This window comes from Staurois parvus, unplaced genomic scaffold (assembly GCF_062004578.1).
Source record: "Staurois parvus isolate SC_StPar_1 unplaced genomic scaffold, SC_StPar_1.0 ptg000970l, whole genome shotgun sequence".
Classification (NCBI taxonomy): Eukaryota; Metazoa; Chordata; class Amphibia; order Anura; family Ranidae; genus Staurois; species Staurois parvus.
This window is the reverse complement of record NW_028318766.1, coordinates 754753-773383: the sequence shown is the minus strand read 5'-3', so window position 1 is coordinate 773383 and position 18631 is coordinate 754753.

Below are 18631 nucleotides of genomic sequence, written 5' to 3'. Positions count from 1 at the left end.
TGTGAAAAAGTTATAAAAATGTCATATGGGTACACTGTTGCATGACCGCGCAATTGTCATTCAAAGTGTGACAGCACTGAAAGCTGAAAACTGGCGTGGGCAGGAAGGGGGTATACGTGCCCAGTAAGCAAGTGGATAATGTATGTGGTAATTTTATATATTATATATATAAAAACAAAGCCAAGAGTCTTTTCATTTAAAGTGGTACTAAACCCAGAACCCTACATGTACCCTATCTGGTCTCCCACAGTACACAGAACACGGAAATGCAATTTATATATAAACTGCTAAATACCTTTCCTCATAAGCAGTATATAGCAGTTTTGTGACTTCTATCAGTGTCCAGCAGAGCACTGGTTAAAGCTTGTAGATAGTTTCATTCTCCCCTATGAGGCTGCAGGACCCCTGACCCTCTGTCTTTACAGTGCTGATTGGCCCTGTGCCGACCAAATGCACTCTCCCAAGGAAAACATTTTTATTCTAGCAATACACACCAAACTGACCATGTGCAGCTTGCTCCCAAGGCTCTGTTCTATAAGGAGATGGACTTGGGACAGTAGAAGAAGGGGAAGATAAGAGAAGACCATACATCTTTTATACACAATTAAATCCTTTTGTTCCAAAGTGAGTATAACATGCATGCTTTACTGAATATACAGACTGATTTTATTGTTGTGGGTTTAGTAACACTTTAAGACATTATTAACTCACCATTTTTATATAGTTGACTAAAAAAAATTACATAATTACTAAACAACCTCTTTTATGTTTTATTATAAAAAATAGACCATTCCATGTCAGTCAATAGCTAATTAGGATTCTAAAAAATAACCAGAAAACTCTTGTAGCTCTGGCCACACTGGGAATATTCTAAACATTGTGTACCCCTTTGATTGCTACACTGATTTTCTGAGCAGTTTTTGCATTACAACATTGGGAATAATAATTTGTTTATATAGCAGGGCATCCCTCCCATATGGCAGTTTGTAGAATTTGCTATATGTAGTAGCAAAGTCCTGCGGTAGGTCAAAAAGGTTACTACTAAATTAACTAATCTGTGTGTAATGCTGTGCCCAAAGACTACTTACCTGGGATTTGATTCAGGTTCGGGACTAACATGGATACAAGTTGAACCCAGCCTGTTTGCAGTTTGCAGAACCAGCATATTACTGCACAATTGTTCCACCATAGCAACCAACTACTATCAATAACAGAAATTTGAATTCAAATACTTACAGTAATTTTCCTTTACTGACGAGCTCAACAGCAGCACAGCTGGTTGAGGCCCCGCCCACCCCCTGCCTGATCAGGACATACAGTGGGGAACAGAAGTATTTGAACACCCTGCGATTTTGCAAGTTCTCCCACTTAGAAATCATGGAGGGGTCTGAAATTCACATTGTAGGTGCATTCCCACTCTGAGAGACAGAATTTAAAAAAAAAAATTCAGGAAATCACATTGTATGATTTTTAAAGAATTTATTTGTCTTGCACTGCTGAACATAAGTATTTGAACACCTAAGAAACAGCAAGAATTCTGGCTCTCAAAGACCTGTTACTGTGCCTTTAAAAAGTCCACCTCTACTCCACTCATTAATCTAACTTAGTAGCACCTGTCTGAGCTCTTTAAAGACACCTGTCCACCCCACAGTCAGTCAGACGCCAACTACTACCATGGGCAAGAGCTGTCAAAAGACACCAAAGACAAAATTGTGGACCTCCACATGGCTGGAAAGGGCTACGGGGCAATTGCCAAGCAGCTTGGCGAAAATATATCAACTGTTGGAGCATTTGTTAGAAATGGAAGAGGCTAAAGATGATTGTCAATCTCCCTCAGGCAGGGGCTCCATGCAAGATCTCACCTCGTGGGGTATCACTGATGATAAGAAAGGTGAGGAATCAGCCAAGAACTACAAGGGAGGAGCTGGTCAATGACATGAAGAGTGCTGGGACCACAGTTTCAAAGGTCACTGTCGGCAGAACACTACGCCGTCATGGTTTCAAATCATGCATTGCACGGAAGGTTCCCCTGCTCAAATCATCACATGTCCAGGCCCGTCTGAAGTTTGCCAATGACCATCTGGATAATCCAGAGGAGGCATGGGAGAAAGTCATGTGGTCAGATGAGACCAAAGTAGAACTTTTTGGTCTAAACTTCACTCGTCGTGTTTGGAGGAAAAAGAAGGATGAGTTGCATCCCAAAAACACCATCCCTACTGTGAAGCATGGGGGTGGTAACATCATGCTTTGGGGTGCTTTTCTACAAAGGGGACAGGACGACTGCACTGTATTAAGGAGAGGATGAATGGGGCCATTTATTGTGAGATTTTGAGCAACAACCTCCTTCCCTCAGTCAGATCATTGAAGATTGGTCATGGGTCTTCCAACATGACAACGACCCGAAGCACACAGCCAGGATAACCAAGGAGTGGCTCCGTAAGAAGCATATCAAGGTTCTGGAGTGGCCTAGCCAGTCTCCAGACCTAAATCCAATAGAACATCTTTGGAGGGAGCTGAAACTCTGTTTTGCTCAGCGACAGCCCCGAAACCTGACAGATCTAGAGGAGATCTGTGTGGAGGAGTAGGCCAAAATCCCTGTTGCAGTGTGTGCAAACCTGGTCAAGAACTACTGGAAACGTTTGACCTCTGTAATAGCAAACAAAGGTTTCTGTACCAAATATTAACACTGATTTTCTCAGGTGTTCAAATACTTATGTTCAGCAGTGCAAGACAAATAAATTCTTTAAAAATCATACAATGTGATTTCCTGAATTGCACCCGCAATGTGAATTTCAGACCCCTCCATGATTTCAAAGTGGGAGTTCAAATACTTCTGTTCCTCACTGTATCTCAATACATTTTTGACCCACCTCAGCCTAGGCATTCTGTAACTCGTACTACCAAACCTGGTGGGATTTGTGCTGCCATGGAGCTCGTCAGGAACGGAAAATTACGGTAAAAATTTGAGTTCAATTTTCTATTTTCCTGATGGCTCCATGTCAGTACAGCTGGTAATTAACTAGCCACACCTAGGAGGGTAATGCTAAACCAATTTAATTTTGACTGGAAGCAGAAGCTAAAACAGCCCTGTCAAAATCCACAGTAGTCAAAGCCGCAGGCTCTATACAGTAATGAGTCATGAAGGTATGCACAGAAGACCAGGTAGCCCCCCCTGTGGATTGTTTCCAGGGAAACTCATTCCGCTGCTGCCCAAGAGATTGAAACCCCTATAGTGAACTGCACTGTGACCCCCTCTGGCACAGGCAAACCTCTTGCCTGTATGCCAAAGAGATGGTCCTTACCAGCCATGGGAAATTACTCTACTAGAACCTCTCGAGCCTTTCCATGCCCCGTTAGGGATGATGAGGAAATTATCTGGTTTCCTGAACTCGGCAGTAGCGTCCACATAGTCCTTCAATGAATGCTGAACATCCATTGGACTTGGTTCCTGGGAATTCTCTGGATAGAACATTTGGGTACAAATCCTAGCATCGGTCTAAGCACGACCCTATCCAGAAAGAAAAAGAGGAAGGGTTCTTTAAACCCTAAGGCTGCCAGTTCTGATACTCTTCTGGCTGATGTTATAGCTATCAGAAATGCTGTTTTCAGAGAAAGATGCCATAGCGAGACAGGATGACTGAAGGTGTCTGATGAGAGGAAGTCCAACACCAGAGGCAAGTCCCGTTTTGGAAAAATCAGAGGTCTGGGTGGTCTGTGGCAGATAGCTGACTAAAAGAATTGAACCACTAAAGAGTCCAAGCCCATAGGATACCTGTAAAAGCTGAGAGGGCAGAAATGTGAGCCTTCAGAGTACTCACAGAAAGACGGATTTCCAATCCCACCTGGAGGAATTCCAGTATGTGGCAGACTCTCTGAGCATCTGGTGCAAAGCCTTGCCTGTTTGCAAACTCTACGAACTTGCTCCATATCCTACTATAGTCTGTGTTCATGCTGTCCTTCCTGGCTCTCATCAAGGTATCTGCGACCTAAGAAGAGCATCCTAGATCTAAGACCCAGGCCATCAGTCTGAGTCTTTCCGGAGCAGGGTGCCGAATGCACCCCTGAATCAGCAGATATGGTGTCACTCACAGAGGACGTGATTCTGTGATGTTCAACGAGCAAAGCAGAGGGCACCAGGGCGTCTGCGGCCAATCCAGAATTACCGACAGAACAATCACCTTCTTCTGGTGTATTCTGCACAGCAAGCTGAAGATCACTGGAATTGGAGGGAAGGCATATGCAGTCTTGAAATTCCATACCAATGTCAATGCATCCACCCCCATAGCTTGAGGGTGATTGATCCTGGAAAAAAAAATTTGGTAGTTTGGTATTTTCTGGAGAGGCAAACAGGTCTATCTCTGGGGGGAAAGGCCCATGCCTCTAGGCTCCGAAAGACTTGAGGTGATAGGGCCCACTTGTTGTTGTCCAAACCCGTTCAGGATAGATAATCCTGGGTATTCAGGACCAGGCACATACATCACTGTTAGCAGTTGTAAATTGGATTGAGCTCATTCCATAATTGGAATACATTTTATTAATGTATTATTTACGTTTTTTAATGTATTGATATATGTTCTTTTAATATATCTTGTAAAAAGGAAACATCGGAGTGGGTTATTACATTTTTTTTTTCATGGTAGTACCTAATACGAGATGATTATATAAGTATTTGGGAATTCCGATTTTTTTTTTGTTGTATTTTCTTTTTTGCCTGCAAGATGAAGTCATTTTGCACTACCTATAGTTATTTTATCTCTATGGGCATTTGCTTTTATGTTTCCCACATTCAAGATGGTGGTTATGATGTCTGTTGCATCCCTTTCCAGTTCCAGTGCTTCTATTTTGTCAGTGATCGCCTTCTATATAAGACATACAGCTTCCGATGGTCTTTGTGCCCTTGATAACGTCATCTATGACTAAATATGTCTGGCAGAGCTGGAGGCCGATATATCTATGTGCATGCCTGTTTTGGAGGAATTCTAGTATGTGTAGTCTGTATTGAGACATTTCTATAAACGGCATATATGTGAGTGTTTTTAACCATTTTTAAAAAAATAAAACCGTATCATATATACACTGTTGGAGCCTTCCCTTATCTTTGTACATGTGGTATGTTATGCCTATCTGCACATATGGGAGATCAATAGGAGGATATCTATATTTATGTTTCGCACGGCACAGCTGGTTTATGAATATCAACTAGTAACCCTGACTAGGGGACAGACTGGGAGTGAAATAAGTTCCCTGAAATAGAGCACTTCAGCTCATTTTTAAAATAATTTTTTTTAAAGTTAGGTATATCAGTGTTTTTTTGTCAATTGCCCAAGGTTTCCACCAACCAACCCAACCAAATTTCTACAGGCTGAAGTTATGTTTTCAAAACAAGAACGCTGAATGAAATGGTGTTTATTGCCTTCATGAGTACTGAGGCTAATGTAGCAAAACACCTATTTAAAATTATTGTACAGAACAAGTATGTAAATACATTGGCCTGTAAAAAAATGTCAAGCTTTAGGATAGGTGATAAACTGCACTTAAAGTGGACCTGTTAACAAAAGAGGTGAGTCTAAGCTGGTTTTCCTCCTGACTTTAACAATCTGAGATGGGAAATTGCTATACTGAAGTATAAAAAGTAGACACGATGACAAATTAGAGAATATGACAAAACCTAAATCAGATTACTCTACCGGAAGAAAAAAAACGTTTTTTCAAGAAGAAATCTAAATAACTTTGTGTTTTTGTGCATCTTTTATTTTATATAAATCAGTAATATATAATAGTTGCATTGCGTGTTAATTATCCATACCTTTAAATAAATTACAAAAATCATTTTAGATTAATTTTCCCCCAATTATAAATGGTCTATGGCAGATTTGGCAAACAATACATTTTTGACAAACTTGCTATGAAAAAAAAAATGGTGGAACATCTGCAAATTCAGCAAAATAGATTTGATTGTTATTTTCACTTCAATCAAATATGATGAAAATAGACTGAAAAGACAAATATAAGCTTTATCAATAGGTGAATCTGTTATCAATATTTTCCTTGAGAAATCTGTCAAAATATGACCCCTTACAATAGCCCCTTATAAATTACCAGTATCCAGTAAAAATATATTATTTACAGAGTAACTTGTATGCAACAAAGGATCCTTTAAACATATGTTCCCATAAAGAAATTGCAGATTGTTGTTAATTAGTGATTTAGTATGCTTTTTAATCCTTGCTCCCTGTAACAAGGTCACGCAGCCTGGATGACAAACTGTATGAAGCCAAGTATGCACTTGACATCTTCAAACAGGACTAATTATTAATACTTGAGTACTTGACTTTTCTTCTAGTGTATAATTGAAGACCGACATTAACAATGACCTAGCAAACCCCATCTGCTACTTTTCCTCAAATTAAGGAACAATATTTAGTTAAAGTAGTGCATTGCTTTCCCACACAAATCATTACATATTTGTTGAAATGGCATTAAGCGTACACCATAAAATGTATTAAGCTAGAAAGTTGTTTAGAATCCAAGTTCAGTCTCTTACTTTTTATATGCAGTTAATTCTTCTCCTCTTTTCCTGAGGTGGAAAGTTCTCAGTGTTTTAGTGTAAGCTCAGGCAAAGGTGATGATGCTACCCTAGGGTGTATGTCCATGATACCCTGAGCTCACAGAAAGCAGGTTGATTAACTTATAGAGGAACAATGATGTATCGTGAAGGAAGATGGGGAGTGCAGTAATGGAACATCAGCAACCTTGGGTCAATGGAGAGGTTAAGATTCTGGTTAGAGCTAAAAATGCAGCCTTTAGCTCAGGTGATAAGGTTGCATATAGTGTTGTCAGGCAAAGGCTAAAGGTTGGCATTAGGGAAGGGAAGTGAAGCACAAGCACCTGGAGAAATTAGAAAGGGATCTAGAATTTAACAATACTATGGCTTTGTGGCAGGTAATTCAGTCAGTCACAAGTTATAAATGGAAACAGGTCTATATGGAGAAATGTGAGGCCTCTCTCCTTGATGATCTAAACTCTTTTATGCCCATTTTAAACACAAATAGTAATGTGTTTGCCAGGTCAGTTATACGGTATGTTTAGGAGACATGCTTTTTTCAGGTATCTGTCTGGGATGTAAGATGAAGTTTGTCAGGGGTAAATGAAAGGAAAGCTTCATGGTCTGTACAGTCGAGGCTGACTGAGTGTGATATTGTTCCGATTGCCTTGCGGGGAAGTGGGGGGGAGTGATGTTACTGTTCACAAACAGATGTGCACCTACATAATCAGATTACCTTTGGTCTTCTATGACATGGTCTTTGGCTAATTGTACACCTAGGGCATATCCTTTTGTCTAAATGTTGTACTTAAACTTCTTTATTGAGGGCGGAGGTTTTGTGTAATTGTTCATTGGATTGTACTCTCTATTTGCACTATACATGTACTGTCCATTTTGTTAAAATTTTGATCAAATTAAGTAAAAGAAATGAAAGTTCCAGAGTCTGATAATATTTTGGCAGTATTTTAACTGGGCCCGTCAGCTGGTGGACGTCTTTACATATATCTTTAACATCTGGGTCAGAAAGGAGTATGTCCCAAAACATCTGAAGACATCAACTATTGTCCCTATCCTGAAGAAATCTACCATCTCTTGTTAAAATGATTATCACTCTGTTGCTCTGAATCCTTTCATCATGAAGTGCTTTGAGAAATTGGTTACTGAGTATATTAAAAAATGTGTCCTGGTGGGGTTAGAGAAAAATTTGTTTGCTTTCAGGTTAAATAGGTCATCTGAGATGCTATTGCTACAACTTTACACTCAGTTTTGACCCATTTAGATGTTAAAAAAAAAAATTATGTTTGAATGGTTTTTTTTTAATTTTAGTTGTGAATTTTATAGCTATTGTACCTATGAAGCCTATTGATAAGCTTAGATTGCTTAGATCTCTGTTTTTGGATTCAGTACTGTCCCTCAATTCAAGTGTTTTGCAAGGGTGGAAAATAAGTTGTTGTTTACCTTGTATACATATGAACCTATTATTGTGTCTCCAAATGTGAGAGAAACTACATTATAAAATTTGCGGACAATATCATTAATAGAAAAATGGATAATGATGAGGTCTCCAACCAAGTTGAAAATAAGGGGCTAGTAAGCTGGTGAAGGGAAAATATTTTAGAGCTCAAAGTGAGTAAGACTAAAGATTTGATAATTAGGGATAAGCTGAATTTTTGGCTTCGACTTAATTCCCTGTCTGGATATTCGATTGAATCCAAAACCGAGATATTCAGCAGGAATTGTTTGTGTGACGATGCCATAATGCATTGCCAACGTTGTGTTTGAGCTTTATTTCTGCCAACCAGCATATATGGAAATGATGGGCACAAGGCAGTGTAGCCCCAGCAGTGCCACCTGTCAGTGTCCATCAATGCCAGCTGTCAGTGCTCATCAATGCCACCTGCTAGTGCCACATCAGTGCCACATCAATGCCACAGATCAGTGCCTACCAGTGCACACCATTGCCACATATCAGTGCCCATTTGAGCTGCCTTTCAGTGTCACCTATCAGTGCCAGCCAGTGCCACCTATCAATGCCAGTCAGTGCCGCCTATCGGTGTCAGTCGGTGCCACCTATCAGTGCCGCCTATCAGTGCCAGTCAGTGCCGCCTGTCAGTGCTGCCTATCAGTGCCAGCTGTCAGTGCTGCCTATCAGTGCCATATATGAGTGCTGCCTTTCAGTGCCCATCAGTGATGCCTGTCAACGCCCATCAGTGCAGCCTCATTAGCGCACATCAGTGAAGGAGAAAATCACTTATTTACAAAATATTATAAGAAAAACTAAAAATTTATTTTTCAAAATTTTCAGTTGTTTTTGGTTTGTTTAGCAAAAAAAAAAACCCAGTGGCGATTAAATACCACCAAAAGAAAGCTCTGTCTGTCTCAAAAGTGTGACAGCGCTGAAAGCTGAAAATTGGTCGGGGCAATTGGCCTGGACAGGAAGGGGGTATAAGTGTCCTGTAGGCAAGTGCTTAAATGGGTTTTATTTTTTTAGGGTCTTTCTGTGCAGCAATGAGGGGACGGCCGCATTTTCCAGCAGATCACACTATTGCTGTTTGTAATTTTTGCCTCTAGTATGGAGGAGTTACACATCCGTAGTACAACCAAACCCAAGAGGAGGACCTTTACCTCAGAAACATTTCCATTATCAATATTCATGGGGGGTGCAGAATAGGTCCAAGCTATTATAGACTTTAATCCTCTATCTACCAAGTGTGTAGGTGGTCAGGCCCAAAATAATCAATTGATATAGATTTAATGGCAGGATGCCTACTGTTTTTACAAGCAGCATAATCCAAGGCTAGGTCATGGCATGGTCTCCTTTTGTCTTGGGAGATAGGTGCAATATTGTATCCCTACACTAGGAGCACCTAGTGTATATAGGAATGACACATTAGCAGGGGAGGTGCATGACATCATTAATTTGCACATAATATTTTTGTACATTTTACACAATATTCCTTGGGAACATTTATCACTAAGAGTAGAAGCAGCACAACATCATTTATTTTACTGTCTTACACATTTTTAGGGTGTGTTATGTGTTAGCAGCAGCCCACTACCACTGTGCAGATCCACTAATGTTTCCTCAAATCTGTGAAACTTGTCTTTCTTCACTCTATGAAAAAAAGTCTATTTTTAAAGACAATTTTGGATCTGTTTACTCTCTCCCTCATAAATTGCAACCTTGACAATGAAGTTGTGTTGCAAAGATGCTTGCTGTCCCCATCCTCAGTGTCCAACACAAAGACATTTATACAATTTTCTGGTGTAAAATGCCTGCCTGCTCTATTCCTCCAAAACTGGAAACTATCCACACTTGTTTGGTTCTTATTAAAGTTGATTTTAATACTACACTATGGGTGATTCTCCTTCCTCTTTCATGTGATGTATATGCTATGACTGACCGTTGGATTGCCTTTGATGTGATCGGTTGTGGAACGGTGACGTAGACTGGCAGGCTGGTTGGGAGATCGAGTGTTGAAAAATTATCCATCCATCTTGGCTTTTTCCCTTGCAAGCGCTGTTAGACCTCCCACTGTTTTGAGGTCTAACTCCCTGGTAAGCAGCAGTGGTGTCACTGGTGATTGGTGCACATAGGTGATGTAGAAGAGGAGCCTTTACACACATGATTCTGTGTTGCTCCTTTCCCCATGGGAACGCACTTATAAAACGAAGGACTTTTTCTTGTTGCATGTAGTTTTGTTGAATTTGCAATTTACTTTTTTTGGTTGAACCTTATTAAGTTTCAATAATATTTATGCACTTTTGGTTTATCTTTTTTTTTTAAATTTCACTTTGCTGTCATATTATGCACCTGTGTTTTCATGAATTTATTTATTTATTGATTGATTTGATGCAGCCACACAATTTTTATATATTTTTGGCATATATTGTTCTGTTGTCAAGATTGTTTTCAGTGATTCTTTGCTTGGCATTTTTTAGCGTAGGGTTTTCTTTGTTTTTTGTACTGTCCACACTTACTTGTTAGTTATGTTGTGAAGCTGTATGCTTTTTCCATCCTCTGTGCAAAAAAACACACTAATTGATTTATTCCTGATGCCAAATTCCTGCTCAAGTTCTCAGAAATCACAAGCTGTCCAAACAGACTTTTAGCTGTAGTTCAAATTTGTATGCTATTTCTATCATCAGTGTCAATAAAAGACATACATTTCTTTTTTTGCAGATGCGAAATGCCCACTCAAGCTCTCAGAAGTAGTGGCCTGTTTAAAAAGGCTTTCTAATAAATCAGTGCAAGAGCTGTGCATCAGTTTCTCTATTCAAAGAACCCACTAAGCCCTAAAACATAACTTTTATTCATACACAGCTCAAAATCAGGGGGGTAGATCAGGGGGGTTGAACCCCCTCCCCCCTGCCCAGAGGAGAGTTGACAACCATCCTGCAGGGAGAGGAGGAGATGCAGCTTCCAGCTGCTTCTTTAAAAGACATACAGGAGATCGCTGCTTGTCACTGCCCCCACCGCTGCACAGAACATACCTGATCATTCCGTTTTCTTTCTGGTTCCCCCGGCTGTGTTCTTCTCAGTGCCCAGCCCCTTCCTCCATTCTCCCAATAGGAGAAGAGGGGAGAGGGGCTAGATTTGCTCTGCCTCCCCCTGTGCCCACCCACATTCCAGTCCGTGCAGCTTCAGAGGAGGTGTGAGCAGGAAACTGAACACAGAAGCCGACAGCTCTGATGCATCTGAATGAACCATGTGAGCCCAACCTACCTTCCCATCCACCCACAGCTCCCTTTCTACCTTCCCTCCTTTTACCCAGCCCTCCCTCCCCCCTTCTCTCCCTCCTTCCCTCCCTTCCTTCCTTCCCTTCCTTCCCTCCATCCACCCATCCCTTTCTTCCATCCACCCCTCCCTTCCTTTCTTCCACCCACCCTTTACTTCCTTCCACTCATCCCTTCTTTCCTTCCACCCACCCTTTCCTTCCACCCACCCCTCTCTTCCATCCTTCCATCCACCCCTTCCTTCCTCCCTCCCTTCCTTCCACCCCTTCCTTCCTCCCTCCTCTCACCCTTCCCTTCCTTCCAGCTACCCCTCCCTTCCTCCTTCCTTCCTCCCATCCCTTTGTTCCTTCCTTCCATCCACCCCTTCCTTCCTTCCTTTCTTCTACCCACCCACCCCTCTCTTCCATCCTTCCATCCACCTCATACTTCCTTCCTTCCTTCCTTCCTTCCTTCCTTCCACCCTTTCCTTACATCCACTCTTCCTTCCTTTCTTCCACCCACCCCTCCCTTCCTTACTTACTTCCACCCACCTACCCTTCATTCCTTCCTTCCACCCACCTCTTCCTTCCATCCACCCTTCCTTCTTTCCACCCCTCTCTTCTGTCCTTCCATCCACCCCTTCTTTCCTTCCATCCTTCCTTCCTTCCTTCCTTCCATCCATCCCTTCCTTCCACCCACCCCTCCCTTCCTTTCTTCCACCAACCCTTTCCTTCCTTCCTTCCTTCCTTCCTTCCTTCCTTCCTTCCTTCCTTCCTTCCTTCCTTCCTTCCACCCACCCTTCATTCCTTCCTTACACCCACCCCTCTCTTCTGTCCTTCTACCCACCCCTTCTTTCCTTCCTTCTTTCCTCCCTTCCTTTCTTCCACCAACCCCTTCCTTCTTTTCTTCCACCAACCCCTCCCTTCCTTCCTTCCACCCACCCCTTCCTTCCACAGCTTCCTTCCTTCCTTCCTTCCTTCCACCCTCCTCTACCCTCCTTCCTTCCACCCTTCCCTTCCTTCCTTCAAGGGGGAGAAGTTGGTGGGGGGGAGCAGTAAAAATTCAGCTGAGCTGTGAGCTGAACTCCCCCCCCCCCCCCCCCGCAGAAAAAAAATTATCTACAGCCTTGCTCAAAATAATGTATGTTTGCAAAAATGTAAAAATCACCAACCTGCAGGAGATGGATGCAGGGGTTAAAAAAATCTGTTGAGAGTATTCAAAATGAGTTTTTAATGAAAAGAAACATTTCCTTATTTATGTCCAAAAACTGGTCATATTAAAGATGAGCTCCACCTAAAAGAGGAAGTTTAGGTCTTTGTCCCCTGCTCCCCATTAAGGATTGGCACCTTTTGGAGAGCGGTGGGGGGGGGGGGGGGGAGCGGGTACCCGAATTTGACAGGTACCCTCTCCAACTTCCGCTGCAATCACCTAAGGCAATCCTCCCCCCCTCCCTCCCCGTAGTCTTCTGGGATTCTGGGACACGTGACAGAACCCAGAAGACTGCAGGGCCATTCACAAAGTGCAGCGCTTCTTGCGCATGCCCAGTGGGCACCCGGCTGTGAAGCCGCAAGCTGTCACAGACGGGTGCCCACACTGAAGATGCCAGCGCCAGGGAGAGAAGACGGCTGGTGAAACCAGCCGAGGTGAGGACACCACTGGGCCGAGGGACAGGTAAGTGGCTGTATTTTAATTTTTGTAGCTGCTGACTTTTTTTTTTGTTTCAGCTAGAACTCCGCTTTAAGGACTGCCTCCCACACCAGAATATTTTTAAATTTTACCCTGCATTTCCTGATAATATAAAGCACATTAAGAAGTGAGCACCCCCAACCCCAAAACTCAACATGTTTCACACATAAAAGGGCTTTGTCAGGAATGAAAAAAGTGTCATTTTAAATAAAAAATGTGCTCAAACAGAAAACAGCATGTGGAATGAAGGCAGCCACCATCTATAACCCTTATTTATATATTTTAGTCACCCCCAGGGGGCAAATGTAAATCCAGTTCAGACTGTTTAAAAAGGCTTACTAGCTGTGGCGCAAACCTGTATGTTATTTTCATTGTCAGTGTCCACTGAAAGACACTATTTTTTTTGTATGCATGATAAATGCCGGCTCAAGTTCTCAGAAATAGTGGTATGTTCAAACAGGTTTTTAGATGTGATGCAAAGCTGTATGTGATTTCCACTGTCAATGTCCAAATAGCACACTAATGTTTTTTTTACAGATGGTACATATTTTCTCTCTCAGAAATTGCAGCCTGTTCAAAAAGGCTTTGTGGCCATGGTGCAAACCTGTATGGTATTTACATTGTCAGTATCCAAGAAAAGACACAATTTTTATTAGTTTGATTTAATGTTTTTTTTAAAGAAAGCTAAATGTCTGTTTGATATGATTTTTCTCTCTCCTCAAAAAAAAGTGTGACCTATATGATAAAGGCTTAAAAGGAGTTCTACATAACCATATTACTTTTTTTTTAGTCTTCAAACTCAGAAAATGGCTCTAAATTTTCTTTTTTTTTACATGTAGTATGCCTGCTCTCTTTGTCTAGAATAGTGGAATGCATAAAATGTTTTAAATTGTTTAGATATATGGTTTGAGCAAAAAAACAGGGTCTGTGATATCTCCCCCTGACAGAATTTTAGCAAATAAGGAGTACATACTGTCCAGTCGCTAATCAGTTATTTTTTCTGGCTTGGTAAAAAAGCACACGCTAATTAATGATTTAGGATGATCAAACTTGCCTCATCTTGCATTGAGGCCTAGTACTTACGTAGTGTGCTGCAGGTCCATATAATATTTATGGCTCTTTACTGTGATATAATAAACAGATTTATTTTTATATAAATATTTTGTTCAGCTAGCTGGCTTAATGACAAAACTGAACTGATTCCCCCATCCACACATTCAATGTGAATGTGGGATTCCTTCCCTCTGTTGTGTCATTGTATTCTGACAGTATAGAAGCTCCCCCTCCTCCCTTCAGTCAGAATACACAGATCAGCACTGCAGCCTATCATACTGATCGAACTGAGATTTTCCAGCAATCCTGTGAGTGAGAAGTCTATTGATATATCATAAATGGGAACTGACATACATGGATTGAATTGTGGCCTGTTCCTGCTGAAGCAGAGGAAATTTGATTCATGTATGGCTAGCTTTATTCTGGCACAGTGGCCAGGGAAAAAGAAAAATATGGAGAATATGGAGGCAGGGAGAAAGGTAAAAGCTCTCATCCTAGAGGGTAAGGAGGTGAGTCTCTGGGACTCTTGTTTACATGAATTTAATGAAGTTTTGCTATCTCTGTATGCATGCAATTAGAGTACAGTTTAAAACTGTCATGCTTGCATTGGTAAAAGTATTACTCCAAACAACTCTGACAAATCTTTTCCGGACCATGGCAGGTAAAACCAGTGTGAAAATCCTGCAAAGCTACAAAACTTTATACATTTAGGTACCCAATGGGATAACTTGATTAAGGATACCACCTGGTAGGATCTAAGGTTGGAGAACCCATTGTCTAGTAGGCAACAAATAAAATGAACAGAAAAGAAGCTGAGAAAAATATAAGAAATAGGTGGGGTGGGAGATAGGCAGAATGGGGTATGGGAAGGGAGGGAAAAGAAAGGGAGGAATAGAGAAGATGGGGGATAGTGAGGGACAGTGAGGGAGGGAATCTGTCAAATCATAGTCCCATAATATGAAGCCCAGATGTTCGACCCTCAGTGGAAAGCAAGAAGGCTATCGGACCCAGTAAAATTCAGATTGCCAGAAAGTCCCCATAAAAAGTGGAAGGAAGATAAGACTCAAACGATGTATCCTGAATTCTTTGAATTATTTTTCATAACATCAGTTTGTACAGCTGTGTAGCTGTAAGTTTCTCAAAGAGTATAACCCTAGAAACCTGGTGCTTAAATTCCACTAAAGGTAATGCAGAAGACTTCCAAGGCCTTGACTTTTACTTTCTTGGTTTCTATAAGGAAATGGGTAACCAGTTTAAACTGGCTAGTAATACAGGTTCCAGGTTACGTTGTTAACAAAGCATTATATGGATTCTTGTGAAAAGATGCACAAGTAAGTGTATAACCGTTAGTAGACACTGGTCCAAAAAGAGTCCCACTAAATGTGCCACAATGAGCAGTCAGCTTGTCATCCATAGAAAAAAAAGTGGTGAGTAGGTCGGAACACCATGAGAGATAGTTAAACAAACCAACTACTAATGGAAAAGAAGCTCATAATTGACATTTACATTCAACACATAGGCCAAGCTTTTTGTCACAATGGGCCAAATCTGCTTCCATGCCTTCAGTTGGAGAGTAGCACAGAGATCTGATTCCCATTTTGACACATAGAGAGGATGATTAGTCTGGATGAATGGCAGGAGTATGGAGTATACTAATGATATCTGACTGGGGCCATGGGGGTTATCTAACAAGGCCTTTCAAAGTGAGTGAAGACAACTGGTGAGATTAGTTTGTGAACGGTCTCACACTTGCCAGATATGTTTGGTGACAGGGCAAATGACCATACCCTGACTCTTAGGAGTTGGCAAAAGTAGGTTAGCTCTCGGATCAGCAGGGTGCTGCTCATCATTTGTCACTGCGTCATTTGTGCATCTTGTTATCTTTTTGGAAAATCAACAGGCCAAGTCCGCCTTGTGGTTTACTTCTGTACAAAACCAACTTTGCTCCCCGATTGCACAGCCTTTCCATAGGAATTGTACGATCTGACCTAAAGCCCAAGGTTGAAGGGAAGACACTACCCCGGCATAGTACAAAAGTTTGGGCAATTGACCAAAACAAATTAAAGTTTTGATTAAAGTGGGGAATTGTGTTTCTTGCATTTTGCGTCCTTATCTGCAACTTTTCCCATCATTTTCTTTATTTTTGTCTCAAGAACACACCAGGAAATGAGTAGAAATCTCCAAAAAGTGATGTGAAATTCCTTTTAGATAATGTTTATTTACCAGAACAGTTGTACCTACAGGAGTATTTCTCCAACCTCTTCTTTCGGTGACAACTGAAAAATGTTTAACTTCCTACCACTTTCTGTAGCAGTGCCAATTTCAAATATAATGTGGATCTCCTCAGAAGTTGTCTAGCCTCCCTAGCAGTCTGATTATGTCCATATTTCTGTGCTCAAAGCGGTAAATTTTTTTGCATGGAAATATGTATTTTTTTTTTATTGTAGGCCTGTAGTTTTTAGGAATAACTCATTGAAGTCTGTCCGAACACGAGTCTAGTAAATATCCCGGGTATGTTAAAATGTGAAACACGAAACCATAAATTATAATTTAATAAATAATCATAAAAAATAATAATATAATAATAATAAAATTTAATTCAATAATATAATCAATCCAAAAACACTGAAATTTGAAATATAGCTCCAAGTTCGCACATCACTGAGCAAAGTCGCAAAATTGTTTTCAGTGTCTGATGACGAATTTCCCCACGAATCATTATCACTCAATTCTGCAAGTAGTTCTAATTTACTATCGCTGTTCTCTAGCTGGTCTAAAACAGATTTTGACCTAAAGGGACACTTTTTGGACACCATGGACATTTCTCAGTTTCTAGGCAGAAAGAAGAGTAAAAATGCAGGCAGGGCACAGGACAAAGCAATAGGGACAAAATGTATGTGAAATGGCTTGATACAGTAATGTTTTACTATGTGATTTTAGTGTATTTAGTGAATGTCACTTTTTCACATTTTTGAATTTCCCACCATTCCGTCCCCCGTACATCCCGACGTCGCAGGGAACAGAAGACAGATGCCAGCATCCGCCGGAGGACATTGCCGGGGACACTGCAGGATGGACATCGCGGCAGCGCAGGACAAGGTAAGTGCAGAAGAGATCCCAGAGCAGCGCTGCAAGGTATTCCAGAGTGTACCTTGGGGTTACCGCTTGTGGTACTGAAACTTTACCCCGAGCTACACTTGGGAATACCGCCAGGGAGGATAATTGTATTATCTGCAACACAATTAGACAATGTCTGTAAAACTTAAATGAAAACTACTTTGGTTTTGGTTAATTTTATTTTAATATTTTTTAATTACTATGTTATAAGCTTTTTTACGTATTTCTCTAAATACTTCTCAACCCCCCTACATTCTTTCCCACATAAGGTCATTAAAAAGAATATATAGTGTATTGCATGTTGTGATGGAGGTGTAGGTGGGACAGAACACACGTGCAGAGTAGTGGGACTCACAAGGCTTTTATTGAGTGATTTGGAGGGCACACAATGAGTATAGAAAGGTTCTGGCAAAACATTAAGTTAAGTCCATACCACAGGGTGGGACACACGACAAGGATCACCAAGTTCTGGTAGGCAACAAAGGGGGGTTAGTCCGTATCACCGTCTTGGCCCACAACAGGGAGGCAGACTCTGGCAGGCTATGGGTTAAGTCTGCATGGCACACAACAGGGTGGCGGACTGGCAGGCACTGGGTTAAGTCCAGGTGGGCACACAAAAGGGAGGCAGGCTCTGGCACGTAATGGGCTAAATCCAGGTGGGCACACAACAGGGAGGCAGGCTCTGGCAGGCAATGGGTTAAATCCAGGTGAGAGCACAACAGGGAGGCAGACTCTGGCAGGCAATGAGTTAAATCCAGGTGGGCACACAACAGAGAGGCAGGCACTGGCAGGCACTGGGTTAAGTCCAGGTGAGCACACAACAGGGAGGCAGAGTAGAGAGGGTTAAGTCCTTGGCACAGGGTAGCAATTCAGGGACTCACCAGCCAGCAGTGGCCTCAGCAGAGGAAGTCTAGGCAGATAGGCACCAACTCCTCATGGGTCTTCGGAGGGCTGTGTATCCTGCTGCAACTTCAAGACCACACAGGCAATGTAGAACCACAAGTCCCAGCAGTGCACAAAGCAAAAAGCCCAGTTCAATGCATCTTCTAGCAAGGCCTGCAGCCATGAGCTGCTCTGTCCATCCTGACTCAAGCTCTGCCCATTGCCCCCCCCCCCCCCCTTTATATGGCCCTTTCAATTTGACCAAGTCCCAAGCCCCAGGTGCCCACAAGTCTGGCTTTTCACAGCCACAGGACACCATGCTGTTTGCACTTCCTGCTGAGATCAACCTCATCTCCCACCCCCTGCGGGGCACAGGAACTCCAAAATTTAACTAAACAGATAAGCTGACTGATGGACACACTTGTTGATTTCAACAAACAACACCAAAATAAAATAATATTTCTGATCTCCATCACACATGTACTTACATTTCCATTTTTATGTTTTTTTATATTTTAAAGGTTTACTTTTCTTTTTATTCATTTAAATATAAGATATGGTTAATTAATAATTTATATTTAATCGCTTGTAACTTGAGTCACTGCTCCTATGGAATTTTACGGCCAGGCTTTG